The 21,495-nt window shown below is 42.7% G+C and overlaps 1 protein-coding gene across 1 annotated transcript in view; it reads right to left on the minus strand.

The window, feature by feature from the left end:
- Positions 1–16,727: 16,727 nt before the first annotated feature.
- LOC123142746 (uncharacterized) overlaps positions 16,728–21,495 on the minus strand; it is a 75,172-nt gene continuing 70,404 nt past the window's right edge. Inside the window, exons 6-10 of the mRNA XM_044561514.1 lie at positions 21,225–21,334; positions 20,104–20,891; positions 17,845–19,701; positions 17,585–17,719; positions 16,728–17,273 (exon numbers count right to left, since the gene is read on the minus strand). The gene's annotated coding sequence lies outside the window, so the exon portion shown is untranslated. The remainder of the gene's footprint in view (positions 17,274–17,584; positions 17,720–17,844; positions 19,702–20,103; positions 20,892–21,224; positions 21,335–21,495) is intronic.

Genomic DNA, 21,495 nt, shown 5'->3' on the forward strand with positions numbered 1-21,495 from the left:
AAAGATGTTCTGCAAAGAAAGATGTTCAGATAAGCTCATTTTAGGGAGTTCATGCATTAGAGCCAACTGTGCAAAATGAGATGCAACAGAAGCATACCTGAAGAAATGTTGGATCATCATAGTTATCATCAACAAGCTCTACTCCTTCTGCAACTAGTGCTTCCTGCCACCTGTAGTGCCCTTTCCTGTTGTGGTCAGCTCTGCCACAAATTGAGCAGTGCATTGCCACACCTTTTTTGTTCAAATATCTAACACCATTCCTGCTTCTCTTTTCTTCTGGTGTTTTCTTCCTGTTTTTCTTTGGCCTTCCCAACTGTTTAGTGAAAACTGGTGGATATACTTTGTCTCCATTCTGTTTCTCCCAATGCTTTGGATCTCTAAGTGGAACCAGAGTGTATCCATATGCTTTCAGATAATTCTCCACAGTGTAGCAGTCATGAACCATTGTCACTGGGTCAATTCTCTCCTCCCTGCAGCATGCTATACTATGGCCACATGGTACTCCAGAGAGCTGCCATCTCCTGCAGTCTCAAGTGTGCAAGCACAAGTCAACTGTATAACTAGAGTTACCAGACTGAACTCTGAACAATTGTTGGCCAGCTTCAGAGACATGGCAATTAGCAGCAAACTCAGTGTTCTTGTCTAGTTTCTTCTTGATCTTTGGGCATATTCTCTGCCCTGCCCACTTCTCTATGGCCTCTCTCTGTTTACTCACTAGCCTTTGCATGATCTTGTAAAAAATGTATTCCAGCATGGACAACACTGGCATCTCTCTGCCCTCCAGAATGTAGCTGTTAAATACTTCAGAGTTATTGTTCAGCAGAATATCACACTTGGGAAAGACACTAAAAATGATTTACACCATGTCTTTGGATCAAGTCTTTCAGTCCAGTGGATGGCAGCTGCACTGTGTCCATCCATTTTCTCACAGTTTTGGCTCCACTTAACCCTGTTTGGTGCTCTTGCAATGGCCCACAGATCTTGCTTCAGTTGCTCTCCTTTGTGCTTCTCATTGAAATTCTGATAAATATGCCTAACACAAAACCTATGCTCAGCATCTGGCCAGATTTTTTGCACAGCATTGATCAAACCTTTCTGCTTGTCACTCATAATAGTGAAAGGAGCAGTATTTGTGATGTTAAGGTCATCTCTCAATGTAGTGAGAAACCACTCCCAAGAACTGGTGCACTCTACTTCTACCCAACCCATTGCAATGGGGAAAATGCAGTCATTAGGATCAATACCCACTGCACTAAGCAACACTCCTTTAAACCTATTTTTCATGTGACAACCATCAATGAGAATAATAGGCCTGCATCCCTTGAGCCAACCCCTTTTGCATGCATCATAAGACCAATATAGTTTCAGACATTTCCTGCCCTGTGGGAAATCTTTGTCTCTAACAACCTCAGTTGACAGAAGAAATGTAGACCCAGGGTTGGTATTCCTCAATTCATGACCATAGTCCCTAAGCCTACTGAACTGTTCTTCTTCATCACCATGGATCTCCTTAGTGCTGCAGTTCTTGCCCTAGCTAGCTTCCATCTGTTAGGGGTGACATGAAATTCATTGGTGATCTTTCTTGAAAATGTACCTAGTGACATCTTCTGGTCATCTCTGAACTCATTTATGAAATACTTGCACAGGAATTTTGCTGTCAGTGACCTTATCTTCCATTTCTTCTAACATATATGTTCTCCATAGTAAGTCTTGATGACAAACCCCCCCTATCCTGTTGTCATTGCCAGCATACAGATACCATGGGCAACCATTTTCACAAACTGCTTCAAGTCTCCTCTTGTCATTCTTTATCTTCTTGATCTGCACTCTGTTTCTAACTGAATATGCAGTAAGTGCATGTCTTAGCTCAACCACATCAGCAAATACCATCCCTACTTTAAACACAGGGGAAATCATGTCCACCTTTGCATTGAAAGCTTTAAACTTGTACCTAAGTTCATCTGCTTGCTCAGTTGATAGGTTGAGATCTTCATCCTCAAGCAAGTATTCAGGCTCCACATCATCCTCATCTTGATCAGCTTCTTCATCAACATCAAAGTCAATGTTGTCATCATAAAGATCATCATCACCATCATCTATGTCATAGTCACTGTCACTGAAATCAGAATCTGAAACAACTACATCTTCAATAACTGTTTCTCCATCTTCAGTTAGCATGTTGTGCTCAGCACCCTCAATAAGCAAACTATGTGGGTCTGTTCCAATTGGTGCAATCTCTAACAAGGGATCTTCAGTTAGCATGTTCTGCTCAGCACCCTCAATAAGCAAACTCTCTGGGTCTGTTCCATTTGCTGCAATCTCTGACAAAGGATCTTCTACAAAGACTGAAACTAGGCTATGGGAAGGGGATGCACTTGCTGCTGCAAAACTTGTTGTTGATGTTATGAAAGATAGGGGCAATGTGCACACCAAGTCAGACCTGAAGTTGCTGATGAAATCTGTATGGTCAACCATGACTACAAGCATCTTATGCTCAGCACTAGCTCTGATAATATGTTGCACATCCTCATCACTGCTAATTCTGATCAAACCATCTGAGATTGGTTTATTTGGTTTGCTGAAGTAAATGATGTGCTCACTCACAGGATATCCCAACCAAACCAAGTGTTGTTCAAGGAATGCATAAGAGAAAGTGCCAGAGTCAACAAAGTCTAGCACCTCAACAGAAGGGTTCCAGTACTCCAGGTTTCTGATTGGGCCACAGAAAATTCCACCATGCTCAAGTTTCAGTGTAAAAAATGGACTGTCCACCCTTTCTCCATTTGTTGCATCACACACTGTATTCAAAACAAACATGCATCAGTTGAGAAACAAATATTCAGTTAACTGAATATTTAGTTAACTGAATAAATTAGTCAATTGCATCAGATTTAACATACTTGAACAACAGCTTAACCTTTCAGTTACCTACAGTAAGCTGAAAAAGATTCAGTTAACTACAGTACTTGACAAAATTCTGATAACTACAGTAACTGGAAAATATTCAGTTAACTACAGTAACTGAACATATTCACTGAACTACAGACAACTGGCATATTCAGTGAACTAAATATAAACTAACCATAAATGAATACAACATTAGCACAACATTAACACAAACCATTCAATTCACTGAAACTTAGCTGCACATACCATTAGCATTACCAAAAAACTCACTAAACGGTGTAACAAAATAGCCAAGTTTATGTTGGGGAACGTAGCAGAAATTCAAAATTTTCTACGCATCACCAAGATCAATCTATGGAGTTTACTAGCAACGAGAGGGAAGGAGTGCATCTACATACCCTTGTAGATCGCGAGCGGAAGCGTTCAAGTGAACGGGGTTGATGGAGTCGTACTCGTCGTGATCCAAATCACCGATGATCCTAGCGCCGAACGGACGGCACCTCCGCGTTCAACACACGTACGGAGCAGCGACGTCTCCTCCTTCTTGATCCAGCAAGGGGGGAGGAGAGGTTGATGGAGATCCAGCAGCACGACGGCGTGGTGGTGGAAGTAGCGGGATCCCGGCAGGGCTTCGCCAAGCGCAAGCGGGGAGGAAGAGGTGTCACGGGAGGGAGAGGGAGGCGCCAGGGCTTAGGATGTTGCTGCCCTCCCTTTCCCCCACTATATATAGGGCCAAGGGAGAGGGGGGTGCAGCCTTGGCCCTTCCTCCAAGGAAGGGTGCGGCCAGGGAGGAGTCCTTCCCCCCCAAGGCACCTCGGAGGTGCCTTCCCCCTTTAGGACTCTCCTTTTTTTCTTATCTCTTGGCGCATGGGCCTCTTGGGGCTGGTGCCCTTGGCCCATATAGGCCAAGGTGCACCCCCTACGGCCCATGTGGCCCCCCGGGGCTGGTGGACCCCCTTGGTGGACCCCCGGACCCCTTTCGGCACTCCCGGTACAATACCGATAAAGTGCGAAACTTTTTCGGCGACCAAAATAAGACTTCCCATATATAAATCTTTACCTCCGGAAATCCTCGTGACGTCCGGGATCTCATCCGGGACTCCGAACAACTTTCGGGTTACCGCATACTAATATCTCTATAACCCTAGCGTCACCGAACCTTAAGTGTGTAGACCCTACGGGTTCGGGAGACACGCAGACATGACCGAGATGACTCTCCGGTCAATAACCAACAGCGGGATCTGGATACCCATGTTGGATCCCACATGCTCCTCGTTGATCTCATCGGATGAACCACGATGTTGAGGATTCAATCAATCCCATATACAATTCCCTTTGTCTATCGGTATGTTACTTGCCCGAGATTCGATCGTCGGTATCCCTATACCTTGTTCAATCTCGTTACCGGCAAGTCTCTTTACTCGTTCCGTAACTCACATCATCCCGTGATCAACTCCTTGGTCACATTGTGCACATTATGATGATGTCCTACCGAGTGGGCCCAGAGATACCTCTCCGTTTACACGGAGTGACAAATCCCAGTCTCGATTCGTGCCAACCCAACAGACACTTTCGGAGATACCTGTAGTGCACCTTTATAGCCACCCAGTTACGTTGTGACGTTTGGTACACCCAAAGCATTCCTACGGTATCCGGGAGTTGCACAATCTCATGGTCTAAGGAAATGATACTTGACATTAGAAAAGCTCTGAGCAAACGAACTACACGATCTTGTGCTAGGCTTAGGATTGGGTCTTGTCCATCACATCATTCTCCTAATGATGTGATCCCGTTATCAACGACATCCAATGTCCATGGTCAGGAAACCGTAACCATCCATTGATCAACGAGCTAGTCAACTAGAGGCTTACTAGGGACATGGTGTTGTCTATGTATCCACACATGTATCTGAGTTTCCTATCAATACAATTCTAGCATGGATAATAAACGATTATCATGAACAAGGAAATATAATAATAACCTATTTATTATTGCCTCTAGGGCATATTTCCAACAGTCTCCCACTTGCACTAGAGTCAATAATCTAGTCCACATCACTATGTGATTAACACTCATAGGTCACATCATCATGTGACCAACATCCAAAGAGTTTACTAGAGTCAACAATCTAGTTCACATCACTATGTGATTAACACTCAATGAGTTCTGGTTTGATCATGTTATGCTTGTGAGAGAGGTTATTAGTCAACGGGTCTGGACCTTTCAGATCCGTGTGTGCTTTACGAATATCTATGTCATCTTGTGGATGCTACCACGCGCTATTTGGAGCCATTTCAAATAATTGCTCTACTATACGAATCCGGTTTACTACTCAGAGTCATCCGGATTAGTGTCAAAGTTCGCATCGACGCAACCCTTTACGACGAACTCCTTTTCACCTCCATAATCGAGAAAATCCTTAGTCCACTAGATACTAAGGATAAGTTCGACCGCTGTCATGTGATCCATTCCCGGATTACTATTGTACCCCTTGACCAACTCATGGCAAGGCACACTTCATGTGCGGTACACAGCATAGCATACTGTAGAGCCTACGTCTGAAGCATAGGGGACGACTTTCGTCCTTCTCTCTCTTCTGCTGTGGTCAGGTCTTGAGTCTTACTCAATACTCACACCTTGTAACACAGCCAAGAACTCCTTCTTTGCTGATCTATTTTGAACTCTTTCAAAATCATGTCAAGGTGCGCGTTCTTTGAAAGTATCATCGGGCGTCTTGATCTATCTCTACAGATCTTGATGCCCAATATGTAAGCAGCTTTTATCCAGGTCTTCCTTTGAAAAACTCCTTTCAAACAACCCTTTATGCTTTCCAGAAATTATTACATCATTTCGGATCAACAATATGTCATTCACATATACTTATCAGAAATGTTGTAGCGCTCCCACTCACTTTATTGTAAATACAAGTTTCTAACAAACTTTGTATAAACCCAAAAACTTTGATCACTCCATCAAAGCGTATATTCTGACTCCGAGATTCTTGCTCTAGTCCATGGAAGGATCGCTGGAGCTAGCATACCTTTTAGCATCCTTAGGATCGACAAAACCTTTCTGATTGCATCACATACAACCTTTCCTTAGGAAAACTGGGAAGGAAACTTGTTTTGACATCCATTTGCTAGATTTCATAAATGCACCTAATGCTAACATGATTCCGACGGACTTAAGCATCGCTATGGATGAGAAAATCTCATCGTAGTCAACTCCTTGAACTTGTGAAAATACTCTTTGCCACAAGTCGAGCTTCATAGACGGTAACATTACCGTCCATGTCCGTCTTCTTCTTAAAGATCCATTTATCTCAGATTTCATGGCTTCGAGCCATTCGTCGGAATATGGGCCCACCATCGCTTCTCCATAGCTCGTAGGTTCAGTATTGTCCAACAACATGATATCTCAGACAGGATCACGTACCACTCTGAAGTAGCACGCATCCTCGTCGTCCTACGAGGTTTGGTAGTGACTTGATCCGAAGTTTCATGATCACTATCATAAGCTTCCACTTCAATTGGTGTAGGTGCCACAGGAACAACTTCCTGTGCCCTGCTACGAACTAGTTGAAGTGACGGTTCAATAACCTTATCAAGTCTCCACCATCCTCCCACTCAATTCTTTCGAGAAAAACTTTTCCTCGAGAAAGGACTCGTTTCTAGAAGCAATTACTTTTGCTTCCAGATCTGAAATAGGAGGTATACCCAACTGTTTTGGGTATTCTCATGAAGATGTATTTATCCGCTTTGGGTTCGAGCTTATCAGCCTGAAACTTTTTCACATAAGCTTCGCAGCCCCAAACTTTTAAGAAACGACAACTTAGGTTTCTCTAAACGGTGTCGTCTCAACGGAATTGCGTGGTGCCCCTTTTAAAGTGAATGCGGTTGTCTCTAATGCCTAACCCATAAACGATAGTGGTAATTCGATAAGAGACATCATGGTATGCACCATATCCAATAGGGTGCAGTTATGATGTTCGGACACACCATCACACTGTGGTGTTCCAGGCGGTATTAATTGTGAAACACTTTCCACAATGTCTTAATTGTGTGCCAAACTCGTAATTCAGATATCTCTATGATCATATCATAGACATTTTATCCTCTTGTCACGACGATCTTCAGCTTCACTCTGAAATTACTTGAACCTTTCAATAATTCAGACTTGTGTTTCATCAAGTAAATACACTCAGCATCTACTCAAATCATCTGTGAAGTAAGAACATAACGATATCCACTGCATGCCTCAGCACTCATTGGACTGCATACATCAAAATGTATTACTTCCAATAAGTTTCTCTCTTGTTCCATTTTACTGAAAACGAGGCGTTTCAGTCATCTTGCCCATGTGGTATGATTTGCATGTCTCAAGTGATTCAAAATCAAGTGAGTCCAAACGATCCATCTGCATGGAGTTTCTTCATGCATATATACCAATAGACATGGTTCGCATGTCTCAATCTTTTCAAAAACGACTGAGTCCAAAGATCCATCTACATGGAGCTTCTTCATGCGTTCTATACCAATATGACTCAAATTGCAGTGCCACAAGTATGTGGTACTATCATTACTATTTTATATCTTTTGGCACGAACATGTGTATCACTACGATCGAGATTCATTTTAGGTGCAAGACCATTGAAGGTATTATTCAAATAAACAGAGTAACCATTATTCTCCTTAAATGAATAACCGTATTGCGATAAACATAATCCAATCATGTTCAACGCAAACACCAAATCTCGATAGTAGAGGGAGCATGTGATGCTTGATCACATCAACCTTTGGAACACTTCCAACACATATCGTCATCTCACCTTTAGCTAGTCTCCGTTTATTCCGCAGCTTTTATTTCGAGTTACTAACACTTAGCAACTGAACCGGTATCTAATACCCTAGTGCTGCTAGGAGTACTAGTAAAGTACACATTCATATAATGTATATCCAATATACTTCTGTCGACCTTTCCTGCCTTCTCATCTACCAAGTATCTAGGGTAGTTCCGCTTCAGTGACCGTTCCCCTCATTACAGAAGCACTTAGTCTCGGGTTTGGGTTCAACCTTGGGATTCTTCACTAGAGCAGCAAATGACTTGCTGTTTCATGAAGTATCCCTTTTGCCCTTGCCCTTCTTAAACTAGTGGTTTTACTAACCATCAACAATTGATGCTCCTTCTTGATTTCTACTTTCGCGGTGTCAAACATCGCGAATAGCTCAAGGATCATCATAACTATCCCTGATATGTTATAGTTCATCACGAAGCTCTACTAGCTTGGTGGCAGTGACTATGGAGAACCATCACTATCTCATCTGGGAGATTAACTCCCACTCGATTCAAGCGATTGTGATACTCAGACAATCTGAGCACATGCTCAACGATTGAGCTTTTCTCCCTTAGTTTGCAGGCTTAAGAAACTTGTCAGAGGTCTCATACCTCTTGACGTGGGCACTAGTCTGAAATCCCAATTTCAGTCTTCAGAACATCTCATATGTTCTGCGACGTTTCAAAACCGTCTTTGGTGCCACAATTCTAAACCGTTAACATTACGCACTGAACTATCACGTAGTTATCAAAACGTGTATGTCAGATGTTCCGCAACATCTACAGACGACGCTGAGGTTTAGCACACCGAGCGGTGCATTAAGGCATAAGCTTTCTGTGCAGCAATGAGGACAATCCTCAGTTTACGGACCCAGTCCGCATAATTGCTACTACCAACTTTCAACTAAATTTTCTCTAGGAACATATCTTAAACAGTAGAACTAAAGCGCAAGCTATGACATAATTTGCAAAGACCTTTTGTCTATGTTCATGATAATGAAGTTCATCTGAATGAACTCCCACTCAGATAGACATCCCTCTAGTCATCTAAGTGATACATGATCCGAGTCAAACTAGGCCGTGTCCGATCATCACGTGAGACGGACTAGTCATCATCGGTGAACATCTCCATGTTGATCGTATCTTCTATACGACTCATGCTCGACCTTTCGGTCTCTTGTGTTCCGAGGCCATGTCTGTACATGCTAGGCTCGTCAAGTCAACCTAAGTGTTTTGCATGTGTTCCGAGGCCATGTCTGTACATGCTAGGCTCGTCAACACCCGTTGTATTCGAACGTTAGAATCTATCACACCCGATCATCACGTGGTGCTTCAAAACAACGAACCTTCGCAACGGTGCACAGTTAGGGGGAACACGTCTCTTGAAATTTTAGTGAGGGATCATCTTATTTAAGCTACCGTCGTTCTAAGCAAATAAGATGCATAACATGATAAACATCACATGCAATCAAATAGTGACATGATATGGCCAATATCATTTTGCTCCTTTGATCTCCATCTTCGGGGCACCATGATCATCTTTGTCACCGGCATGACACCATGATCTCCATCATCATGATCTCCATCATTGTGTCTTCATGAAGTTTTCACGCCAACGATTACTTCTACTTCTATGGCTAACGCGCTTAGCAATAAAGTAAAGTAATTTACATGGCGTTATTCAATGACACGCAGGTCATACAAAAAATAAAGACAACTCCTATGGCTCCTGCCGGTTGTCATACTCATCGACATGCAAGTCGTGATTCCTATTACAAGAATATGATCAATCTCATACATCACATATATCATTCATCACATCTTCTGGCCATATCACGTCACATAGCACATGCTGCAAAAACAAGTTAGACGTCCTCTAATTGTTGTTTGCAAGTTTTTACGTGGCTTGTATAGGTTTCTAGCAAGAACGTTTCTTACCTACGTAAAACCACAACGTGATATGCCAATTTCTATTTACCCTTCATAAGGACCCTTTTCATCGAATCCGTTCCGACTAAAGTGGGAGAGACAGACACCCGCTAGCCACCTTATGCAACTAGTGCATGTCAGTCGGTGGAACCTGTCTCACGTAAGCGTACGTGTAAGGTCGGTCCGGGCCGCTTCATCCCACAATGCCGCCGAAACAAGATAAGACTAGTAGCGGCAAGAAGAATTGGCAACATCGACGCCCACAACTACTTTGTGTTCTACTCGTGCATAGAAACTACGCATAGACCTAGCTCATGATGCCACTGTTGGGGAACGTAGCAGAAATTCAAAATTTTCTACACATCACCAAGATCAATCTATGGAGTTTACTAGCAACGAGAGGGAAGGAGTGCATCTACATACCCTTGTAGATCGCGAGCGGAAGCGTTCAAGTGAACGGGGTTGATGGAGTCGTACTCGTCGTGATCCAAATCACCGATGATCCTAGCGCCGAACGGACGGCACCTCCGCGTTCAACACACGTACGGAGCAGCGACGTCTCCTCCTTCTTGATCCAGCAAGGGGGGAGGAGAGGTTGATGGAGATCCAGCAGCACGACGGCGTGGTGGTGGAAGTAGCGGGATCCCGGCAGGGCTTCGCCAAGCGCAAGCGGGGAGGAAGAGGTGTCACGGGAGGGAGAGGGAGGCGCCAGGGCTTAGGATGTTGCTGCCCTCCCTTCCCCCCACTATATATAGGGCCAAGGGAGAGGGGGCGCAGCCTTGGCCCTTCCTCCAAGGAAGGGCGCGGCCAGGGAGGAGTCCTTCCCCCCCAAGGCACCTCGGAGGTGCCTTCCCCCTTTAGGACTCTCCTTTTTTTCTTATCTCTTGGCGCATGGGCCTCTTGGGGCTGGTGCCCTTGGCCCATATAGGCCAAGGTGCACCCCCTACAGCCCATGTGGCCCCCCGGGGCTGGTGGACCCCCTTGGTGGACCCTCGGACCCCTTTCGGCACTCCCGGTACAATACCGATAAAGTGCGAAACTTTTTCGGCGACCAAAATAAGACTTCCCATATATAAATCTTTACCTCCGGAACTCCTCGTGACGTCCGGGATCTCATCCGGGACTCCGAACAACTTTCGGGTTACCGCATACTAATATCTCTATAACCCTAGCGTCACCGAACCTTAAGTGTGTAGACCCTACGGGTTCGGGAGACACGCAGACATGACCGAGACGACTCTCCGGTCAATAACCAACAGCGGGATCTGGATACCCATGTTGGCTCCCACATGCTCCTCGATGATCTCATCGGATGAACCACGATGTTGAGGATTCAATCAATCCCGTATACAATTCCCTTTGTCTATCGGTATGTTACTTGCCCGAGATTCGATCGTCGGTATCCCTATACCTTGTTCAATCTCGTTACCGGCAAGTCTCTTTACTCGTTCCGTAACTCACATCATCCCGTGATCAACTCCTTGGTCACATTGTGAACATTATGATGATGTCCTACCGAGTGGGTCCAGAGATACCTCTCCGTTTACACGGAGTGACAAATCCCAGTCTCGATTCGTGCCAACCCAACAGACACTTTCGGAGATACCTGTAGTGCACCTTTATAGCCACCAAGTTACGTTGTGACGTTTGGTACACCCAAAGCATTCCTACGGTATCCGGGAGTTGCACAATCTCATGGTCTAAGGAAATGATACTTGACATTAAAAAAGCTCTGAGCAAACGAACTACACGATCTTGTGCTAGGCTTAGGATTGGGTCTTGTCCATCACATCATTCTCCTAATGATGTGATCCCATTATCAACGACATCCAATGTCCATGGTCAGGAAACCGTAACCATACATTGATCAACGAGCTAGTCAACTAGAGGCTTACTAGGGACATGGTGTTGTCTATGTATCCACACATGTATCTGAGTTTCCTATCAATACAATTCTAGCATGGATAATAAACGATTATCATGAACAAGGAAATATAATAATAACCTATTTATTATTGCCTCTAGGGCATATTTCCAATAGTTTATACTCTGTACAAAACATCTTCAACAGCAAAAAGGAGTTAAATTTCACAACACGAACAGATGCTTGAGTAGAGTACATGCTAAAGCAGAACGAAAAGCCAACTACAAAGGCATTAACATCTAATTTGTCCGCCATAAACCCTAGCTATCGTGTCGAACCCAAACCTAAATTCATCGGCCGAAACCCTAGCTCCACTTCGCCATGCATGACCCTACTCAGAAAACACCACTAGATGACCCCGATTCGAGCACAAATGGACGCGATTCGAGCTGCAAACGGCGGGGCGATGAGCCCAGAGGAGCAAAGCAGAGGAGAGGAGAGGGAGGAAAAGAAAGCGGGGCGTCGAGCTCACAGTAATCAGGAGGGAATGCACCCAACGGCCGGACGAGATGAGTAGATGCCGGCGTCTCCACGCCGCTGGCGAACGGCGGCGACGACGCCTCCGTCGATGATGTCACTATCGCCCCGCCAGCCCGTGAGCTCTGTCGCCCAGACAGCGACCAACTGAACCCTCTCGAACGGACGTGAAGTGGATTCCGACAGATTTAATTCAGGTGGGGGTGACTGCGGGTTGATTCAGGGAAACGGCAGGGGGTTTTGTGCAAAACTGCGCGCGCTGACCGGTCCAGCCAATTGGCGAGCTCTGATTGGCCTGGGACTAAATCATCACATGAGATGCAAGTTGAGGTATGGTTTGGTCAAGTTTTGCAACTTTGGGACTAAATCATCACATTGTGTGCAAGTTAGGGTACCTGGGGTGCTATTACCTCATACATTAGTAAATTTCTGCACACTTATCAAAGAAAGTAGGATGAAAACGTGTATCAATCCTTATGCCTAGGTTACCCAATGTCACCACGGAAATCCGCAAGTTGATTACCAAAACATACATCAAATGATCTTAATAAATTACCCCATTGTCGCCACGGGTATCCACAAGCAAGACATACATCAAGTGATCTCAAATCTAGAGTATTCAATCTGATAACAAAAAGACCTCGAAGAGTAATACTCAATTCACCACAAAAGAGATAGAGGAAAAGAACTTCATATGATCCAACTATATTAACAAAGCTCATAATACATCAAGATCATGCGAAATTAAGAACACGAGAGAGAGAGAGAGAGATATCAAACACATAGCTACTGGTACATACCCTCGGCCCCGAGGGTGAACTACCCCCTTCTCGTCACGGAGGCACCGGGGATGATGAAGATGAACTCCGGTGATGACTTCTCCCCTTCGTCAGTGTGTCGGAACAGGGCTCCAGATGAGATCGCTTCGGAATAGATGCTTGCGGCGGCATAAAAACTCATCTAGGTTAACTTCCGGGGGTTCTCAATTTATAAAAAAATTCAGCGTCGGAATCACGCCATGGGGAGTTACGGGGGCCCCACAAGCTCAGACAACACTCCTGACACCCTGGGGTACACCATGCAAGCTTGTGGCGTCCTCGTGGATCTTCTGGTCTCTTATCTTTCAAAAATATCACCGTAAATTTTTATCACGTTTGGACTTCGTTTGGTATGATTTTTCTGTGAAACAAAAATATATGCAAAGAAACAGAAACTGACACTAGACATTAGAGCTATCAAACAAGCATCCTTCTAATAAAAAAGAGTAACGCAACCACTATCTCCGGAAATCTATTCTTATGGTATTTTTTTGGTGTGCACGTGTTGATCCATGACGTACCTCTACATTACTACTCCCTCCTTTCCGGTTTATAAGGCTGGTCATAGTGGGGAGTAACTTAGACTAGTGTCATGCATATGACACTAGACTAAGTTACTACCTTCATAATGCAAAGTAACATAGTAGTAGTATCATAGATGACTTCATTTATTAGCTCGTAGACTCATCTTGTCTTGAAAAGTGTTATGTTACAGTAACATATTATGTTACCACCTCTCATTAATTACTTGCCACATAAGCAGAATTTTCTCGAAGTGCGGTATGTTACTAGCTAAGTTACTCCCACTATGACTAGCCTAAGGCTCAATTCAAAAATCTCACCAACCAAGGTAGATGGTGAGTGGTGGAATACTTTTTGTAGTTTGCAAAAGCACCCAATTAATGCTCTTGTTTTCCTCAAAAAAGTATGTTTACCAATGCATTAATTGCAATGCATGCATGCATAAATTACATGCATTGGTCAATTTTCTCTTTATACTTGCATGCAATGATTTAATGCACCTTGGAATCTGAACATGTGATGGGAAACAACCAAATTGAGCCTTATAAAATGGAAAACTAAAATTTTGAGATAAGCCCTATAAACCAGAAAGGAGGGAGTAGTGTGTACAATAAATTGTGTGCATTGATGGGAACGTATATCTGCATGCTACATGATTATCTATATAGGTCATTAATTTGATAAATAGTATTTTAATGTGGCAAATTCAATATAAAACGGCTTGTCCATTATGTTGGTTCTCCTTCAGAGCTCACAGATTAGGCAACTATCGGCAAGTCTTTCCTTCAACTCAACAACTAGCTAAGATGAGGTGTACCCAAATGTTGCTCCTGCCCATCGCCTTCCTCGTGCTATCATCAGGTACTCATTTATTCATGTAATATGTTTCTTCGAAACCTCGTCCAATAAATAATGATCATGTTGTGATCGTCTCTTCCTCATGTTGGGATTTTGCAGATGTGATAATGGAGGCGTCGGCGGGCATTGGCATTGATCCCATCTCCTGTATGTCAAACATTATTCAGCCATCGCCAAAGCCATGTAATAACCAAACTTGTCGTAAGGCATGCGTCGAACGTATAGGGTATGGCACAGAAGGCGAGTGTGTTACCAAGGGGTGCAAGTGTACGTACTGCACAAACTGGCCTCCACGACAATCAACAAATGAGCCCTGATTTAGATAGGATGGGATGTCATGTTGGATTGAATAATGCAAAAGAGATCATAAATGGTGTAATAGCAAGGTTGTTCACTGATAAGTCATATGAAGAATCATGAATTTGGACTTGCTTCTTGAATTATTTGAGGTTGTGAGGTGAGTTATGTGATGTTTACACGTACCTCTACAGAAATATTATATGTACTAGTAGACTGCCCGTGCGTTGCCATGGGCCAGCGAATAAATTTGCAAACAATGCTCAAGTAACCCTTCCCGAACAAAGACATTGCACGCAATGTTCAATCAAAACACAAATGCAAGTATCTTCTCTCTATTCCAACAAATGCCATGCACCCCATCTAGCCTCTCTTTTCTGTTGAACTTCTCCCTAGCCCTCTTTGTCCATACATCAACCATCCTCTCAATCTACTGCCCCTTGATTCTGCATGTGGCTTCTATGTCATTGTTTTGTTGTCTCGCTCTACTACGTATGTTAAAAATATGGCATATACAAGGCACCTCACCTTGGTAGAAATAGTAAGAAAATGCGGCATATGAACATGAAAACATTCTTTCCATCACAAGTTCATTCACAAACTGATAATGCTCTGTTTATCTCTAGGCTCTGCTTCCATCTCCACCTAAGATGCATCTCCATCACTTTATCTCACTAATACATATTTTCCTACGGACCTCAAATATACATACAAGAATCACACGACAAGGTTGCATCATTGTCATTCCATCTCTTCTTTCACTTTGGCTCTTTTTAGAGTCTCCACACAAATGGAACCAGGGGTGGAGGCAGCATTCTGCCACTCCCAAAGCTTGCTTCATATTGTAGCGACAGAATGTTGTGCAATGATACTACTGGAAACTTGTGTGCGGTCGCCGTGCGGCCCTAGGTGACCTGGTATGGACACTTATAGGATCAACTAAAGAGGAAGTAATTTGCAAATCTACATTTTTGAAACCAACCCCAGCCATGGCATAGGAATGTAAGGCGAAAACAACACAAGAACTATAATATTTTACTTGCATAGAAGCATCCTTATTGCTCTACTGCTAACATAGGACAATGAACGTGCATTGGTACAGGAAAAATACGAGAATTGCCTCAAGCACACTACAACAAGCGCTAAAGTTCGTCTCTCCACATCTCACCTTTTCATCGACCATTGTGATTCCCAAACAAGCTTAAGTTTTGAGATCGAATGGGAAATTCAAATTGAAGCACTTCCGAAGAGAAGCGAATGATATGATACAAGAGTTAGCTACGTTCTTGGATTTATTATAAAAAGCGTCATAATCGTGTCAATGAACCCCCCTCCCCCTTCACTTTTTCCATGTAATATCATAAATAATGTAATTATTATTGATAGTAGAAAGCCCGTGCGTTGCCACGGGCTTATGGATACATTTTTTGATGGTTGCACATATGAACATAATGCATGTCAAATGTCGCGTGTAATAAAATGATAGCCATAAGTTTTTTTTAATCCACATCGCTTGTGATGTAAGTTGATAAAAAATCTAATAGAAAGTTGTGTATATAGAGAGAGCAATGATCCAACTAATTATTTGCTACAAACTTATATCTACTTGATGGGTTTCATATATTTTCATAAAATGTGAGCAATGTTGTCTTTACCTTCGTTTGCATCGTACAATGTCAATCAAATCCCTATTTTAATGAGATATAGATTGTAGGCTACTTATACATCACTTGGATAGTATTTCCTCTAAAAATGTCTTGTTAGGGTATGTGACATTTATGTCACCGCATAACAGCTGCTCCTTTCTCCTCTTCTTGAAGGAAAAAGAAAGCAGACACTCCTCTCACTCGCACCGCATAGCCGATTCCTTCTCTCCCCACAAAGACAGCCAACAACGAGGTGTCTCTACATCTCATCTCCCATCTCTTCTCACAACCCCCCTTCCAACGTAGCTCCCCCTCACACAAGCTTTGTAATTTTGTTGTCGATTACATTAGGTTAAACTCGCTCCCTTCAATACTACAATCAAACTACAGTTCCTTTCTCTCTCTCACCACAATATAAAAAATCAAACAACAGTCTCTCTCCCTCTCAAGCTCTCTGTAGCTCTACATGTCTCTCTCTTCTCTCTTATCTCTTCTGCACAATGTTACAATCCACTCTGTCAAGAATTTGTCGCCTGTATTTGAAAGTTCACTGCCAACTTATCATATGTGGCCACATGTATATGTAGTTGCAAGCGTATGCAAAGGAAAGCTACATAATATCAATGAACAACCGCTGCAGCACCTGCATTTTAGTATTTCATAGAGCACCACAATCACTCTTTGGTGTTCAACCTACGTAGACTCAAGCTCATTAAGAAATCCTTTGTGGGTCTCTCACACACAAAGGAACTACACTACTTCCATGATCGCCCTGAGCTTGCAAGACCATCACTCAATCTTGTGTATCACCTTGAGCAGCATGCACAAGTGTCTCCTCTTCTTACAGGAAGCACTCATAGAGCGTCGTAACGGGGTTGGTTGGGTGGGGGGGAGCTTTTCACATCCCATCACATATCTCCCTAAGAAAGTTTGCAATTTCATTGTTTTTATATTGTAGGCCCAAAATCGTTTCGGCATGTTCCATCAGATATCTCCCTGATCACTTTGCAAATATTTGGTCACGAAGACATCTTCAGACCACTTGCATCGTCATAAAAAAATCTGCAAGAGGTAGAAGAAATTTTGCGTCAATATGTGATTGTCAAAACTGAAATACCGATATGTTGAATTCCTACACACAAGCATTCAACAGTTTTCTGTGGACAAATAGACCTTCCCAAACCAACCTACACCCTTTTGCACAACCCTATGAGCCTTAAGCCCTGATCAACCAATGACCAATCATGCACTTAATCAACCACATTATCAATGAGCGAAAGGGAGTGTACATTTGTCAGAACAAAGGGAAACCAAATCCAACAACACCCAAAAGAGTACAATTTTAGGGAAAAGAAGAGAAAACAATTCCATACCCGGTGGCCGTTCATGCCGACTACTTCAAGATCGTGTCCTTCTCCAGCAGCACATCAGCCACACTCGTGGCACCATGCTTCACCACTCACTGCAAGTGAGGTGCAGCGCCATCTACTACACATGATGTTTCGTTGCTGTCTCAGACCAACAAAACACACATGCGCGTGAATCAATCAGCAAGGATGGTGGTACAATGATTTTCTCATGTTAGCAAACAAAGACAGTTATAGTTTGCAGTAATAACTCAACACATGCTTACGAGGTATATATGTTGTCTACCATGCAAGGCCAGGAGCATCGCCTAAGCGGGAGGGTCGTTCGACGGCAATGAGTCACTATTGTAGCGCCCTGTACCTAGTTGCGCCTCCCTGCCGCTTCACATCTCTCCAGGAACATCATCGCCGCTACATCCAGCAATGAGAGGTTCTCCTGCATGGCGGCAGCGATGGGGACATGGCAATGATTGCACCCTCAGTGGAAAGTGACGTGAGCTAAGGTTAAGCACACTGGTATGGATTCCCTTGAAGAATGATTCGGCGAATAACCAATGAATCAATAAATATGCGGTGCTACTTTGATAATCTATTACTGTAGGCAAACAAATAATCGACCAAAAAAAGAGTGTTTCATCATTTACTGAAATGGTAATTTACTCAAATGCATTTTGATATGGTGTTTTGCAAGCATAGTTAGATGTTTTGAAAGTTCTTTTGACATCTTAGAGTAGTAGTTATTACTATACGGCTATACCATAAAGCACAACGTCACTTTGATTATTCCACAAACTGTATGAATCATAAGGCTAATTAACTTTGCATCAGAAGACAAAGTGGAAAATAAGAGCCTATTGGGCAACGACTGGACATCTTTTTTCAGTTGGAACCTTCACATGTTGGACAGGGTTTTTTACTCAATTGTAAGAAACTGATTAGCAGTGACATTTAATGACATAATGCAAATATCAACAATCTATGCACAATTGTTCCATGCAAGAACCATAGTGATGGACAACTTCAAATTTTCCATTAGCACATAATGCTGAAATTTAGGAGGGTTATCAGATTGTGCTAATCTTAGAACATGGATACACTATTTTGTGCTAATTCTGATTTTGATATTTAAATGAGAGACCACATATTTAATCCGCCTATGTTTCAGTAAATTAGTTGATGCAAAATCTTTTTTGCAGCTTTATGGAGTTCATAAAAATAGCCAATTACTATATAGCTCAAAAAGGCAAAGGCACCTTCTACAAAAAAAGAGAGGCAAATGTACAAGCAATAAGCTATTATTACTTCCTAATTATAATAAATAAATTCACAAAAAAACTACTAACAGACATTACAACTGCCAAACACATAGATGGTTACTACGTGTGTGAACTTTTGATTAGTGAAAAATGTAAGATACCATATCATCCACATGAATTCACATGAGTTGCAACAGGCCAGGTTGCTCCCCTTTAATAGTGAGCATGGTCTGTAGACAGAGAAGAAGATGTCAACAAACAAAGTAATACCAACATGCAGACCTGCTTAGGAAGACGCATTCACACGAGGGAACAAAAGAACGTCTTGAGAATAAAGAACTCGCATTGTTGAAGCAGATTTCAACCAACAATAGTGAAAAAACAGAACAGTTGTAGACACACAATTAATAACTGTTAAACTTGCACATTGTGTAGTAAATAGATGTTATGCTAAGTTTTGTAACTTCCTCTCATTTTATCAACATTACAATCTGACAATATATCTGACAGTACATATATGCTTATATACACAAGCTATGAGGCACAAAACTTCTTAGAAATAATGCAAACGCTATACTCAAAATAGTTGAAGCATGAGTAAAATCTGAGACCTACCTTTAAGGCTGATTTTGGCTCAAAATTACCTGTCTGGACATCACAGCCAGCTAGCCTCCAAAATACCACAATGATGATAAATCCACAATGCTTTGCCCCCTAGAGATAACATATATGTTCCCATGTTGTACACACGCTGAAATGCAAAATGTATTGGGTTGAATCAGTAGCGTCAACAGCAACAAGAAGTTGTTCCTTTCAATTTCCTTACTTCTTCCATCACTACTCACCCTCCCACTCCTGTTCTGAATCCTGCACAAATGGCACACAAGATCAGCCCAAGATGTTCATGCCACCGATCCCATGCCTTTCAACTAAATTGCGCTAGCTCTAGCATGACCACTTCTGCTTTTTCTAAAAGCACCCCACAGATACCTGATCGCACTTTCACAAAGTATAAATTAACAAGACCAGATCATGAATTAATGTATAATGAAAAATTCTTTTGAGTGAGTTTCCCGTGGGCATCTGGTGGTGCTCGAAGGCCATGCACCCAAGGACACGACCATCCTGATGGGCAACTTAAACGCGGCAAGCACCAAGCCAAGGTCCAAAACAATCTTGTCCTTCACATGTGGCACATATAAGCCCCACGAATCCTCACAGTGAGATACTGAGATGTAGGAGGCACCTAGTTGAAGAAGCTGATCTTACCTTGCACCTCACATGGTGGTGGCCGTTGAATTGTTCTACACCCAGTGCCGCACGCACACGCCCCATCACCAACCTGATTTCTTTCCTCATGTTCGTGTTCCCATGTAGGATGTGAAAAGCATGATGCCCGCCTTCCTCTCCCTGCTCCTCGTCGTCTCAGGCATGAGGCCCGCCTTCATCTCCCTATCTCATCATTTCAGGCATGAGGCCCACCGTCCTCTCCTTCCTTGTTCTTGAGGCAGGTGGCAGTCCCTTCGATGCAAAGTGATGGAACTTGATCTTGTCTTCGCCATGCTTTTAGGGGATCGGAATCCCATCAGACTTCTAACAACGATCCTCTTTGAAAAGAAATATGTTAATAGATATTGGAACAAAGCTTTGACAACATGAGGTTTGTTATCCTGCACCAATCTTTGAAATGAATAAATGTTAACAATTATACGAACACCGGAAGATGAACAACACTACTGGTCTCTCCATCACATACATCGATAAATTCTAGTCTCTAACAATCTAGAATAGCTGCGCTCTATGGTACACGATAATTAACAGTTTAACACTACTCAATAAACATAAAACTTGGTAGTGATTATGAATGTACGAAAGAATGACTCTTTGCCAAATAGTGAAGATGAGAGAAGTAACACAAGACAGTGAAACTTGCACAGTAATACTTCACCATGGTTTTGACTACCCCTGAATATCAGGTGAATCATGTCTCCAATCGTTTTCAATCTAGACAGAGTGGACTTTGTCTTAACACCCGCTTTAGCTTCACAACGAAATTCCTGAATATGTAGGAATAAAACAACAAAGCTCAGTACTTTGCAAAAACCATGAAAATCTATAGAAAGTCCATTGTGTTCAACTGAAAAATAACACATCAGTATAGAAAGAACTATATGTTTAATAATAACTAATCCAAAAGAAACCCGAGTGCATTCAATTGGAAAAAAGAATGAAATAGAAAAACTATTAACTTCTTTGATTAGTAGAGAAGCACTATAGAAAAACTATTGACTATCAATATTTAAATAAGCTTTTTGGATATTTGAGACATGATATTCAGTACAGAGAGGTGGACATGGCTGAGGTGATGACGCAGGTGGCTTTCGTCTCACCGTTTCTTACATAACTCAGTAGTGAAGCATTATCATCAGTCCAGAGAGGCGGACATGGCCAAGTCAAGGTCGTGTCTGTCTCACTGTCACGGGCTCACGGTCGTCCCCAACTACAAGAACAACAAACAACACATCAATTCACATTACTACTTTGCTTGTCAAATTACTGGGTCCTGATATTTTCAGTTAGCAGTTCAGTGGATAGGCTGCCAAGGTCTACTCAATCTAAAGTTTACCAACATTAGAGGAAATGCATATAACAAAGGAAAGG

Source organism: Triticum aestivum, chromosome 6D, assembly GCF_018294505.1.
Source record: "Triticum aestivum cultivar Chinese Spring chromosome 6D, IWGSC CS RefSeq v2.1, whole genome shotgun sequence".
NCBI classification, from domain to species: Eukaryota; Viridiplantae; Streptophyta; class Magnoliopsida; order Poales; family Poaceae; genus Triticum; species Triticum aestivum.